We start from the raw sequence: 12,169 nt of genomic DNA, 5'->3' as shown, positions 1-12,169 counted from the left end.
AGTATCCGACTTTGGCTCAGGTCAGGATCTCACAGTTCGTGGGTTTAAGCCCTGCATCAGGCTCTGTGCTAACAGCTCAGAGCCTGGAGCCTGCTTCAGATTCTGTGGCTCCCTCTCGCTCTGCCCCTCCCCTGTTTCCTCTTTGTCTATCTCTGTCTCTGTCTCTCTCTCAAAAATAAATTGACATTTAAAAAAAAGTTTTTAAAATTAACCATATCATTCTTCTCACTTAATTTGTCCCAGAAATTACAGTTATTTTTCATTTAAACGATATGATTTATGTGAAGATATAATGAGTTTGTTATGGCATTTGAAAATGAATTAATATATAAAATGGTTATTTAAAAACATTTTAATATAGTAAATATCTATAGCTATAACTCACATAAACAAAAGTTCCTTGGAATCTTGAAACTAAAATGTTTGATAACCACTGCCCTAGACAAACTTTTGCACACATGCACCAGGGACGTGATTATCTTTAGCAGAATATCTGTAATAGCAAAAACTGGAGGAACTCAAATGTCCACAAACAGGAGAATGGATACAATAAATTATGATATAGTCACACAATGCAATATTACATATCATTGGAAATAAATGAATTATAACCTTAAAAAACAGAGGATAAAGGGACGCCTGAGTGGCTTAGTCGGTTAAATATCCAGCTTCGGCTCAGGTCACGATCTGACGGTTTGTGAGTTCGAGCCCCACGTCAGGCTAACAGCTCAGAGCCTGGAGCCTGCTTTGGATTCTGTGTCTCCCTTTCTCTCTGCCCCTCCCCTGCTCATGCTCTGTCTCTCTTTCTCTCTCAAAAATAAATAAACATTTTAAAAAAATTTTAAAAAGGATATTTCTAAGATTTATTTTTATTTATATTTAGTAAAATCAAGGCAAGTCACAGAACAACATACTTTATGACATCACTCTTATAAAGCTCAAAAACAAACTATAAACACATATTTAAGGACACATGCATATGTGATAAAACTTCTTTTTAAGCAAGAGAATGATAAATACACAATCCACCCCCTTAGACAGAGGCTGAGGGCTGAGATAAAGGAGGGACACGTACAAGATGAACTGTTGTTGATTATATTCTAATTCTTAAGATGGGTGGTGGCTGATGGGTAGCCATTTTGTATAATACTTCATAAATATATATATGGTACACACTCTTTATATGTATCAAATGTAACATTAAAGACAGTGTAACCCCTAGTACTCACACTGTCCCTCCAAATACCATTTCCCATTAGAAAGAAAAGGAGGCAATAGACAAGTTGCATTTTAAACTAGGAACCTACTGAAACCCCCTTTCACTCCAAGCTCTTGAAGAAATGGCTGATTGTAGGTCTGGGACAGGAAACGTAAGAAATGGAACACCTTGTTATCTGAGAAAGCAAGGAAGCTAGCAGAAACTACTGAGGTCACAATCAAAAGGACTCAGGAGCCAAGTTGAAGAGGTTCCCACTAACCAAAGATGGGATGGGATCATTTGAGCATCAGTAAAGATAAAAACTGAAATGGGTTGAAACAGGTCACACTGATTTAGACTCATGAGTTCATAATGATACAAAATCATCTCACTGGTCACCTTTGGGTAATGCTGAGGAACTAACTCATTATTTAAAAAGCTAAATATAAACAGAAAGAATCAAGTTCTTAGCCTGCTTTTGCTGTATGAATTGTATCTTGGCATATCCAAAGAGTTAATGAGAGGATGTTACACTATATAGAAGTTCAGCTAAAGAGCAAATAAAACGTGATGGAACTAGAATACCACTATTGTGCAAACTCTGAAGAAGTAGTTGATCTAGGCAATGATGCTGAATGGCTGCTAACAACAAAAAGAGACACGATGATTAGACACTTTTGTGCCTCATGGTAAAAGTTCATCCCACCACCTCTGAGGTGTCTCGCTCACAAATAAAAGCTGATGAGGGCTCTAGATTTAACTACTGATATCCAGGAAACACAAGAGCCAGACGAACATATCAAATATCACTAGGATGCAAGTAGCAAAGTCCAGATGTGGGTTATAGGATGAACAACCACTTTCTTCAACAAATATACAGCTGGGGAAAAATAAGAGGAGGGGCTATCCTACAGATCAAAAGAGATTTAAAAGACACTATCAGATGATTGCAGCATATGGAATTTGTTTAGATTTGGAGTCAAAGTGTAAAAGAAATTACATTATGAATAACCTAGGAAATTTAAACACTAAGTATTTGCTGATATTAAGGAATTTTTGTTGTGTTTTTAGGTATGGTAATGACATTGTAGTTACGATCTTTTCCCAATTTTTTATCGTTGTGATATACACATAACATAAAATTTACCATCGTAACCTTTTTTTTTTTTAATGTTAGAGCATGAGCAGGGGAGAGGGGCAGAAGGGAAAAGAGACAGAATCTTAAGTAGGCTCCACACTCAGCACAGAGCCCAACGTGGGGCTTGATCCCACGACCCTGGGATCATGACCTGAGCTGAAATCAAGAGTCAGATGCTCAACTGACTGAATCACCCAGGTGCCCCCTATCTTAACTATTTTTAACATAGTGGTATTAAATACATTCATAATGGGGTGCCTGGGTGGCTCTGTTGGTTGGCCATCTGACTCTTGATTTTGGCTCAGGTCATGATCTCATAGTTTCATGAGTTCAAGCCCCCAACTGGGCTCTGCACTTGCAGCACAGAGTCTGCTTAAGATTTTGCCTTTCTCTCAGTCCCTACCCTACTCATGTGCAGTCTCTCTCAAAATAAATAAACAAATTTTAAATAAATAAATAATGTTGAGCGACCATCACCACCATCCATCTCCATAACTCCTTCTATCTTGTAATACTGAAACTCCCTACCTATTAAACAATTAATTCCCCATTCTCCTCTCCCTCCAGCCCCTGGAAACCCACCATTCTACTTTCTGTCTCTATGATTTTGACTAAGTATTTCATAGCAATGGAATCACACAGTAGTTTTTGTGACTGGCTTATTTCTATAATTATGTATTTTAATGCATCCTTAAATTTATACACATGGTGACATGCTGTCTAGACTTTGCTTTAAAACAATACGGGGGCATGATAGGGTGGAGAGAGTGGGCAGGAGTAGATGAAACAAGATAGGCCATGGGTTGACAACCTTTGAAGCTGGGTGATAGGTACATGGGAGTTCATTATTCTCACATATATTATTCTACTTTTGTGTGAGTTTGAATTTACTATAATAAAACTTCTTGCAAAGAGCAAAGGCAAAATAAAGATCTTTCCAAGCAGCAGCAACAAGAGAAAGATAATGAAGAAGCAGGAGGTGGTCACGATCATTCAGGTGCAGGATAGGGATACCATTAAGAGAATATGAGAAACAGTTTGGGAGGAACAGTGCTGAGTCAAATTTTGCACACTTGACTTTGAGATGCCGTACTTCCTCATTTAAACATCCATCCAAAATCAGTGCATCTTGGAAAAAACATCACTGGATCACTTCGGAAAAACTTCAAAACTAAGCAAACAATTTCCAGCACTGCCATGGAGAGCTCCATCCTTTGTTCTTCCTATCCAGGAAAGCATGTTTTCCCTGTGCTTCCTGGCTGTAAGTCAGTTCCATATCTGTGACAGCTTCCCTAGTCTCATCGCGACTCAAACGTGACACAGCATTTGGTAACTCGAACACCATCAGAGAAGGGAGGAGACCTTGGCAGGGGGACCAGGAGGGCTTCTCAGAGTACACAATTCCCCTCACCTGACAGAGGGAAAACTGAGCTCAGAGAGCCGACGTAGCCCATCATGCACAGAGCTGATTCACGGTACAGCCACCAGCAGAACTCAGGGCTGAAGGTTCTCAGCTGAGAGGGACTGGGCCAAGGAATCAAAAGATAAGTAGCATTTTAAACTAGGAACCCACTGAAGCCCTTTTTCACCACAAACCCTCTGGTCACTCTATGGAAAATCTGTAGCTCCTAGCAATACTGAATAATACAAGTCTATGGGGATTCAGACCTGCTGGAGATCAGCATTTGCAACTCTCTCTACCTTCCATCCCTTCCCCTCAGCACCTACAAAATGGAGCCCCTCCTCCTGACCTCATATCAGGAAGCCCCTACCATCTCTCCAGGCACCTAACCTGATGCCATGTCCCAATCCTCTACACCTCAAAAGGATCCATCCATTATTTACTGAGCACCTGCCATGTGCCAGGCACTCTTCTATTGTTGAAAACATGTCGGTGAACAAAACAGACGAAAACCCCTGCCCCCTTGTGGAGCTTACATTGTAGTGGAGGGAGACCAACAATAACCATCACAAGTAAGTTAATGATGTGGCACATTAGGAAGTACAGAGAAAGAGCAGGTAGTAGGATTTGGGGTGCTGGGTGGGAAGCGGTCAGTCACTAAGTACCATCTCTGCATCCTCACTGTCCTGGTCCAGGCCTTTATCTTCTCTCTCCTGGATCACTATAGCAGCCTCCTCACTGCCCTCTGTGCTCTCACACCGCCCCCTCCTATCCATCCTGGAGTCGAGTTCATCTTACTCAGTCCCAGATCTGGCCATCACTCCTTGTGTAAAACCCTCTTATGACTCCCCACTGACTGCAAATCCCTCCAGGACCTGCTCAGTCTCCTCACCCACCACACACCCCTCTGCCCTCCAACCACACCAGGGAATGCACCATTCCTGCCCTTCCTGTAGAAACATCAGCCCCCCTGGTTCCTGAGTTCTACAACAACCATCCTCAGCCCTGTTTTCCATGTGCTGATGAATCATGCCCCAAGATAGCCTGGGAGCTCTGGGTCTCCCACTACCTAGAAGATCAAGAACCACAGCATCTGCCTTACATCGGGCTTCCAGAAATAGGCTCTGAAGTGAGAAGTTGTGTGCAGAAGGCTTACTGGGGAGTGCTCCCTGGTGCCACACCTGTAACAGGGCAGAGGGACAAGCTGACCCACAATGAATTGCAACTGATCCCACAGACAGCTTTGAAGCTGGGATGGCCCCTCAGAATTTTCCAAACTGAGGAAAGCAGGTTGAACTTTTATATCCCTCCATCAGCCAGTCATTGGCCAGAGCAATCACCAAGATGAAGCATGCACTAGGATGAGGCAGTTTCTACAGCCAAGGGCAATTTCTAGTGAGCCACTAGCAACCAATATTCCCAGCAGCAAGGGGATTGTGTGTCAGCCAAAGAGATGGGATCTGTGCATAGCACCACAGTATCCACTACAGCCTCTAACAGACCTGAGTTTGAAACTTGCTTCTGTCAGTTGCTTCTGTCAGTTGTAACCTTTGTGGAGATAATAATAGGCTCTGCTGCTCCCTGGAGGTTGAGATTCTTAAATAAGAGAACTGTCTGGATAAAAATGGCAGTTTGAACTTTAATGCTTATCTTTTCTCCCTCTCTATACCTTCTCCCCTGAAAATGACAGTAAGGAAAAGAGAAGATATAAACACAGAGAACAGGAAGAAAGGAAGAAGAGTCATTAATGGATGCGAAGTTTCAACAAATCTCTTTAAGATGGAAAGGGGAAGGAGGAGTGAGTGGTACTTATTTGGAAGAATGATGGAGCCCACAACACAACCTAAGCTCTTGTGCTCCACCACCACCCAGTGAGGACACTCAGGACAGCCACACTCAGGGCACCTGGGTGGCTCAGTCGGTTAAGCGTCCAACTTCGGCTCAGGTCATGATCTCGCGGTCCGTGGGTTTAAGCCCCGCATCGGGCCCTGTGCTGACAGCTCAGAACCTGGAGCCTGTTTCAGATTCTGTGTCTCCCTCTTTCTCTGACCCTCCCCTGTTCATGCTCTCTGTCTCAAAAATAAATAAATGTTTAAAAAATTAAAAAAAAAAAAATAGAACAGCCACACTCACCATTCTCTGTACAAGCTTTATGGGCTGGATACCCTTGTCTGGTAGGATGTTCCTGCAAATGCTCATGTATATCCCCTCTAGTTAATCTGTCTGCTTTCCCAGAAACAATTGCTTACTCCCAAACCTGTTTATGCCAGTTATACTTGCTTTTATAATTATGTGATTCAATTTAATATTAATAAACCAATAAAATATGATTGCAAAAAGGGAGTTGTTTTATGAAAACTAAGTTGAATGCCTTCAAATACTCAGTGAAGGCAGACTGCTATTAAAAAAATGTTCAGATGAGTTACAGACAAGCAGTTGTAACAGATTGGGAGGAAATGATATAAATCTAGAAGGAATTTGTATTCAGATCATTCCATAAGTTCCTTTAAGTGCTAGCTGCATTATAAAGAAGCTGAACCAGGAAACGATAGACAATGCTTTATGCACTGAGGTTTATTCAACAAAAACCTTACAGAATTCCAGTTAACAGACCCACACTCAAAGAAAAGGGAGTAGGCATCTATAGATTTTAAGTTAAAATAAAATGTTTACAACAGGTTTCATTTTTAAATTATTTCTGGCTTGAAATAATTTTTTCAACAAACTAAAGTTGCACTATTTTCTACTGACCTAGATAAGACCTGCAGAAGGTGTACCAATGACATGGGAAGATGGGGTAGGGGTCGTAGGAGGTGAGATTTTGAGGCTGGAAAAGGCTGAAAATCTGCCCTCACTAATCTGCCCTGAAAATCTGCCTAGGGAACAGGTAGACTCCACAAATCTCTTCCCTACTCCATAGAGAATGTGGCTATAGATAGTGACCCCAGACCCATCACTATGTTCCAGGCTAAGAGCTTTAGGTATATGAACTCAACAACACATAGGGTAATATTCTTATAGGTCTAATTTACATATAGGAAACTGAGGCACAGAGAGATTAAGTGACTTGTCCAAGATCATACAGTTACTAAGGGCAGAGCTAGGATTCAAACCCAGGTAGTATTCAAATCCAGGTAGGATTCAAAGCCAGGTAGTATGGCTCCAAAATCCACCCTCTTAACCATATCCACCCTCCTAACCACATCCTTCCTATCTTACTGCAGAAACAGGGCAGTGCCAGAGAACTCCCCTTGTTAATAATTATGTGTCCCCCAACCAAAAGACCAGGCCCTGCCTAGCCCACCTAAAAAGAAACTGGCCCACCTGCCTCCACAGCACACCCAATGCCAGTCAACTTCTTGGATCCTTGTTCTTAACTATGGACAAAGCCTAGGACCTCAACATCAGAGAAACCTTGGCAGTGAGAAAGGATACAGAGCCAAAGACAGACCACAAAAAACTAGCCAAACAGAGAAACTGGAGGAGACAGAGATAAGTGAGGGCACAGGAGGGAAAAATCACTAAGTAATATCCTCAGAGAGATAAATAAAGAGGCTGTATCTATGTTGGGGTGGGGTGAGGGGGAGACAGAGAACAAATAAGAACTCTTAGAAATTAAAAAATATGATATCTGAAATAAAAAATTTCATAGGAGAATTGAGACATAAATTCAAGGAAATAATCTAGAGAGTAGAATAGAAAGATAAAGAACAAGGGAAAAAGAGAAAAGAGATCTGGAAGATCAATCCTGGAGGTTGGGGATCCAAATCATAGGAGTTCCAGAGAGGACACAGAGAGAAGCAGATTATTAAAGAAAAAAATTTTTAATTTCATGGCACTGAAGGACACAAGTCTCCACTTTGAAGGGCCCAGCACAATGAATGACAAAAGTCACCAACATGTCACATGGATTGTGAAATTCCCGAATTCCAAGGATAAAGAGAAAATCCTAAAATACCGAAAAAGAGAGAGAGAGAGCAGTTACATATAAACAGAAATCACAAGGCATGAAGCTTCTGAACAGTAACTGTAGTTGGGCAGAGCATGGACATTCTAAAGGAAAATGATTTCCAACCCATAACTCTATGCCTAGCTGAATTATTGACCAAATACAAGGGTAGAATATAGATTAAGTCCACATATATGAAAATTTCTCACCTCTGCCCAATTTCTTAGGAAGCAACTGGAGTTTCCAAAGGCAGAGAGTAAGCTAACAAAGACAGAGGACCAAAAAACAGGGACATGGGAGAAAACCCTGGAGAAGAGTTCCTGCAAACAACTGAGCAATACAGTATGGGAGGGGACACCCCTGGGAAAAGGAAGCCCAAAACAGAACACAGAAGGTGACAGAACTTTAGTGGGGAAGAGAGGTGGATGGCAGTTCTGATAGAGCTTTTGGGGAAATAAAGAGTCACATTTTCTTAATAGGAATGCTGATTACTGAGTTACCTAAAAATAGTGCTCCAGATATGCTGGGCAGGAGGATGGGACCAGAACACAGCTAATTCCTTTATTCCAACAGGAAGACAATAGATGTCTGAAGTTGGTAAATTAAGAAATAGCAGTATAAGCATATTACTTTTAATTATGCAGATAAACAGCAGAAAACACAAGTTAAAAAAGCTAAACTGGTTGCTACCAGGGTGCAGAGCTGGGAGATGAATTAAGTAAGCACGGTATGGCTATTTTTCAATAAAAGCTTTCAATTTGAGGGTAGCCTGGGCTTCAGATTTTATAAAGCATTTTCGGCTTCTTCGAGAAACTCCCTTGCAGAGACAGGAAACCGAGGCCCAGACAGGGACAGTGACCTCTCAAGGTCGCACAGCGAGGCCTGACCTCCCAACGCTCCTCACTGAAACGCCCCCCAGCCCAGTCCCCATTCACACACGGTGCACCAGAAACTCGCTAAAGGCCAGCAGGGTGCCAGTGACTCGCACCCACCCCCGCAGCCGAAGATCGTGTCTCTGAACACGGCCACGCAACGGTAATGTGGGCGCTGGCGGACTCAGCCAGCCACAGCCTCTGTACCACCCGTTGCCGTGTCCACACTGTCCTTGGGAGGACACGCGCGGAAACCGCGCGCGGTGCAGCAGCGCCCCCTGCTGGCCACTGGGTGCTATGCTTCGGCCTGCCCCCCACCCCCACGCCGTCCTCTGGGAAGGGTTGGGACCTCGCCCGCGTGGCTCTCAGGACTTACTCTGACCCCGGGGCTGGCCGACTCTGTACAGCCTATGGCCGGGCAGCACTGTAATAACAGAGGGACCCTCTCTAAAATCACAGGACGCGCCGGTCTCCCGGGCCTCCTCCTTGGACGGACGTTAGGGCTAGAGAAGGTGACGACTTACCCAAGGTCACACAGCACGTCTGGTACAACCGGGACAGGCACCCAGACCTCCTGTGGAACCTTCTAGGGCCCAAACCTGGTTTTTAGAGCCCCTCAAACTGGCCTCTTGGACTTTGGGAAAGAGCCAGGGACAAAGAGAATTCGGGTCCCGCCCCGCTAGCACGGACCCCTGGGCAACCTTGGGCGGGACCTCCTCCCCACCCCGGGGCCTGGGTCGGGCCTCAGGGCGTATGACCTCCAAGGGTCCTTCGGGCGCCAAATCTGGGGCTGCGTTCCGCGCTTCTCAGCGGCTCACTGGAGGCGCCAACAGCGGCTGCGGCTGACCCCTGCTGGCCGAAGGAAGAGTCGCTGCGCCGGGACCGACCGAGACCCCACACTGGCCGCGCCCGTTGGGCCTGGGTGAGCCCCTCCCGCCCAGCGTGCAGTATCAGCCCCAAGGAGCGCCTTGCGCCGCGCTCACACCTCACACCGTGAAAACAGGCTCAGACGGGGGCCGGATCCGCATAAGAGGCCTAAATACCCTTCGCAGTTTCGGGTTTCAGATGAGGAGAGACCTCTACTGTGCTTCCAGAGGGAGCCAGGACTCCAGAGTTTGGTTTAAGTCATACCTTTGTCTCTTCTCAGCTGTGTGACCTTGGATATGTTACCAAAACTCTCTGTGTTTCAATTTTTGCCACCAAAATGGGGATCATACCTAATATATAGACACTTTATGTATGTGAACTCATATTGGAACCCTATTATGAGATAGGTACAGTTATCCCCATTTCACAATGAAGCACAGAAAGGTTAAGTAACTTAACCAAGATCATACAGAAAATAAGTGATGGAGTTAGGACAAAAATCCAGGTAATCTAGCTTTAGAATCATTGCTCTTAATTGCCATACTACACTGGGATGATAACAGTACCCACATTATAGTATCATTGTGAGTATTTTATGAGCTGATATATGTAAAGTGCTCAGAATGGTGCCTGGCACATAGTAAGCCCAGGTCATTGTTAACATGATTGTTCACTGAGCACCTACTATGTGCCAGGCACAGTACTAGATATGTTGGCTACAGCAGTGAGTAGGCTGACCCAGCCACTGCCCTCGTAAAGCTGCCAGAATGGGGGCAAAGACATTGAACAAGCCTGTTCAATGGAACAGGAGGGTACTGAGAGTCAGGTTCCCAGGCCAGAGGGTGGCCCAAACCCAAACAGCCACTCACCTGGAGCTGACAGAGAAAAGTGCTAAACGGCAGGCAAGAGTCCAGTACACAGAGATCCCAGACAGGAAACAAATACCTCAAGCTGAGGAAGGCAGTTGGGCTGAGCCTGAGAGGTGAGTTATTTGCCAGGCACAGGTGAGATGGGGTAAGGGTTCCCCTATGGCAGCTGGGGCCTGCATACCTGCCTGCAAGTCCTCAAGTCTCCCATCTAAGTCCAGGAATCACCTGAAGGTTGGTTTTGATTCACAAGACAAGTCATCTTGGTTTAAAGTACACTCCCACAGCCCAGAGGAAATATTTGCTCTGTGAGAACCGGGGTTCTGGTGTGAGGCCTCAGGGAGGTGAATTCTAAGTGGGCTACCTCAGGAGGCAGAGGACTGAACTGCTTCAGAGGTTGCAGGGAGCTCGGCCAGCGTTCCCCGTGCAGGGAGAGTGGTGGGACAGGCCATCTTTTCTGCTTCCTCCCACTGAGCAGATTGCTCTTTCAGAATGTCCTTGTTGATGCCTCGTGGAGAGCTAAATGGATACCACTTTCCCCTGTTGCCAACCAGTTTAGTCAGAATGCTTTCTTACTGGCTCCTGATTGCAGCCAGAGCTTGTGGAAGCGGAATTTTAATCAGGTTAGGAGTGATTCTAGGACTTCGGGGCCCTTTTAGGGAGAACAGGCGGGAGAACTTTCAAGAGAAGGAAAAGGAGCAACATTTGTTGAGCCCCTCGTTTGTGTCAGACCTTAGCAGGTGCTTTACCTCTAGGGTTGTTCTACTTTTAATCCTCAGAGCAGCTTTGCCAGGTAAAGGTAGTATTTGTTATTCCCCATTTCATATGTGATGGAACCAAGACTCCAGGCATAACATACCCACGGTCACAGGGCTGACCAACAGCAGAGGTGAGTTTTGAAGCTAAGTCAGGGTGACATTGGAAGGGGAATCTTGCCCACCACACTCCAGTGCTTCCTTAGAGAGACCCAAGTGGGAGGGAGGGTGTGGCAATAAGGATGGCAGGGCACTGGAAGGGAAGAAAGGCTGGAGGAAGGATTTTTGCCAGGCCAGAAAAGGCAGAGAAATGCAGGTGAGCAGTCAATGTCTTCACCAAGGTCTTCGTTTTCTCCACAGGCCACACAAAATCAGCATGGCTGGAGCATCCCGCCTCTGCAGGGTATTTTTAAAACCACCCACCTCTAAACTCCTCTGTTCCTGTGCTTTAAAGTTCTTCTGAAAAGTTAGAATAAATTTGCCTGTCTTTTCTCCGAGACAAATGCAGAGGAGGAAAACAAAAAGAACACGTATTTTATGAGCACAAATTTGGGACAGTGACACCTCCAATCATCATTTTATGGCACGATGATATACAGTAATTAGGTGTCAGGAGTAATCTATGGCCATGAGAATAGAGTCATCTCTGGGGGGAAAAAAATAAACGCTTTCTTCCCAGAAGGAAATCTGAGTAACTGGGAGAGAGAGGAGCAGGAACCTTGGCCTGCAGAAAGCACTGCCTACGAGGCCCTGGGCTGAGTCAGGCCAGGGCACCCCGGGTGTCCATAAGGGAGAGACCAGAGGGTAACAAGGAAGACTGGATTGGAATCTCTACCTAGCACTTTTCTCTGTCAGCCCCAGGTTAATGGCAGCATTTGGGTCTGGGCCACTCTCTGGCCTGGGATCCTGATGTCAGAGCACACTGCATGCTCCTCAGGCTTGTTCACTGTCTGTCCTTCTGGTTCTGACACTCCTTAGTGGCTGAGTGACCTGGACAAAGCTCTTTCACTCTCTGGAAGGCATGTCCTGGCTATGCCAGGGCTTGGAGTCCTCCTGGCAGGTTTCATGAGGAGTGGAGCTGGACCTAGGCCCTGAGGGATGGGAGGGTATGGATGGGCACAG

General features: G+C 45.1%; 1 long non-coding RNA gene across 1 annotated transcript in view; it reads right to left on the bottom strand.

The window, feature by feature from the left end:
- Positions 1-9,672, bottom strand: part of LOC131504750 (uncharacterized) — a 133,921-nt gene extending 124,249 nt beyond the window's left edge. Inside the window, exon 1 of the long non-coding RNA XR_009258137.1 lies at positions 9,084-9,672. This is a non-coding gene — a long non-coding RNA (uncharacterized LOC131504750). The remainder of the gene's footprint in view (positions 1-9,083) is intronic.
- Positions 9,673-12,169: the final 2,497 nt, after the last annotated feature.

Source organism: Neofelis nebulosa, chromosome 2, assembly GCF_028018385.1.
Source record: "Neofelis nebulosa isolate mNeoNeb1 chromosome 2, mNeoNeb1.pri, whole genome shotgun sequence".
NCBI lineage: Eukaryota > Metazoa > Chordata > Mammalia > Carnivora > Felidae > Neofelis > Neofelis nebulosa.
This window is presented reverse-complemented; position numbering and strand designations above follow the sequence as displayed.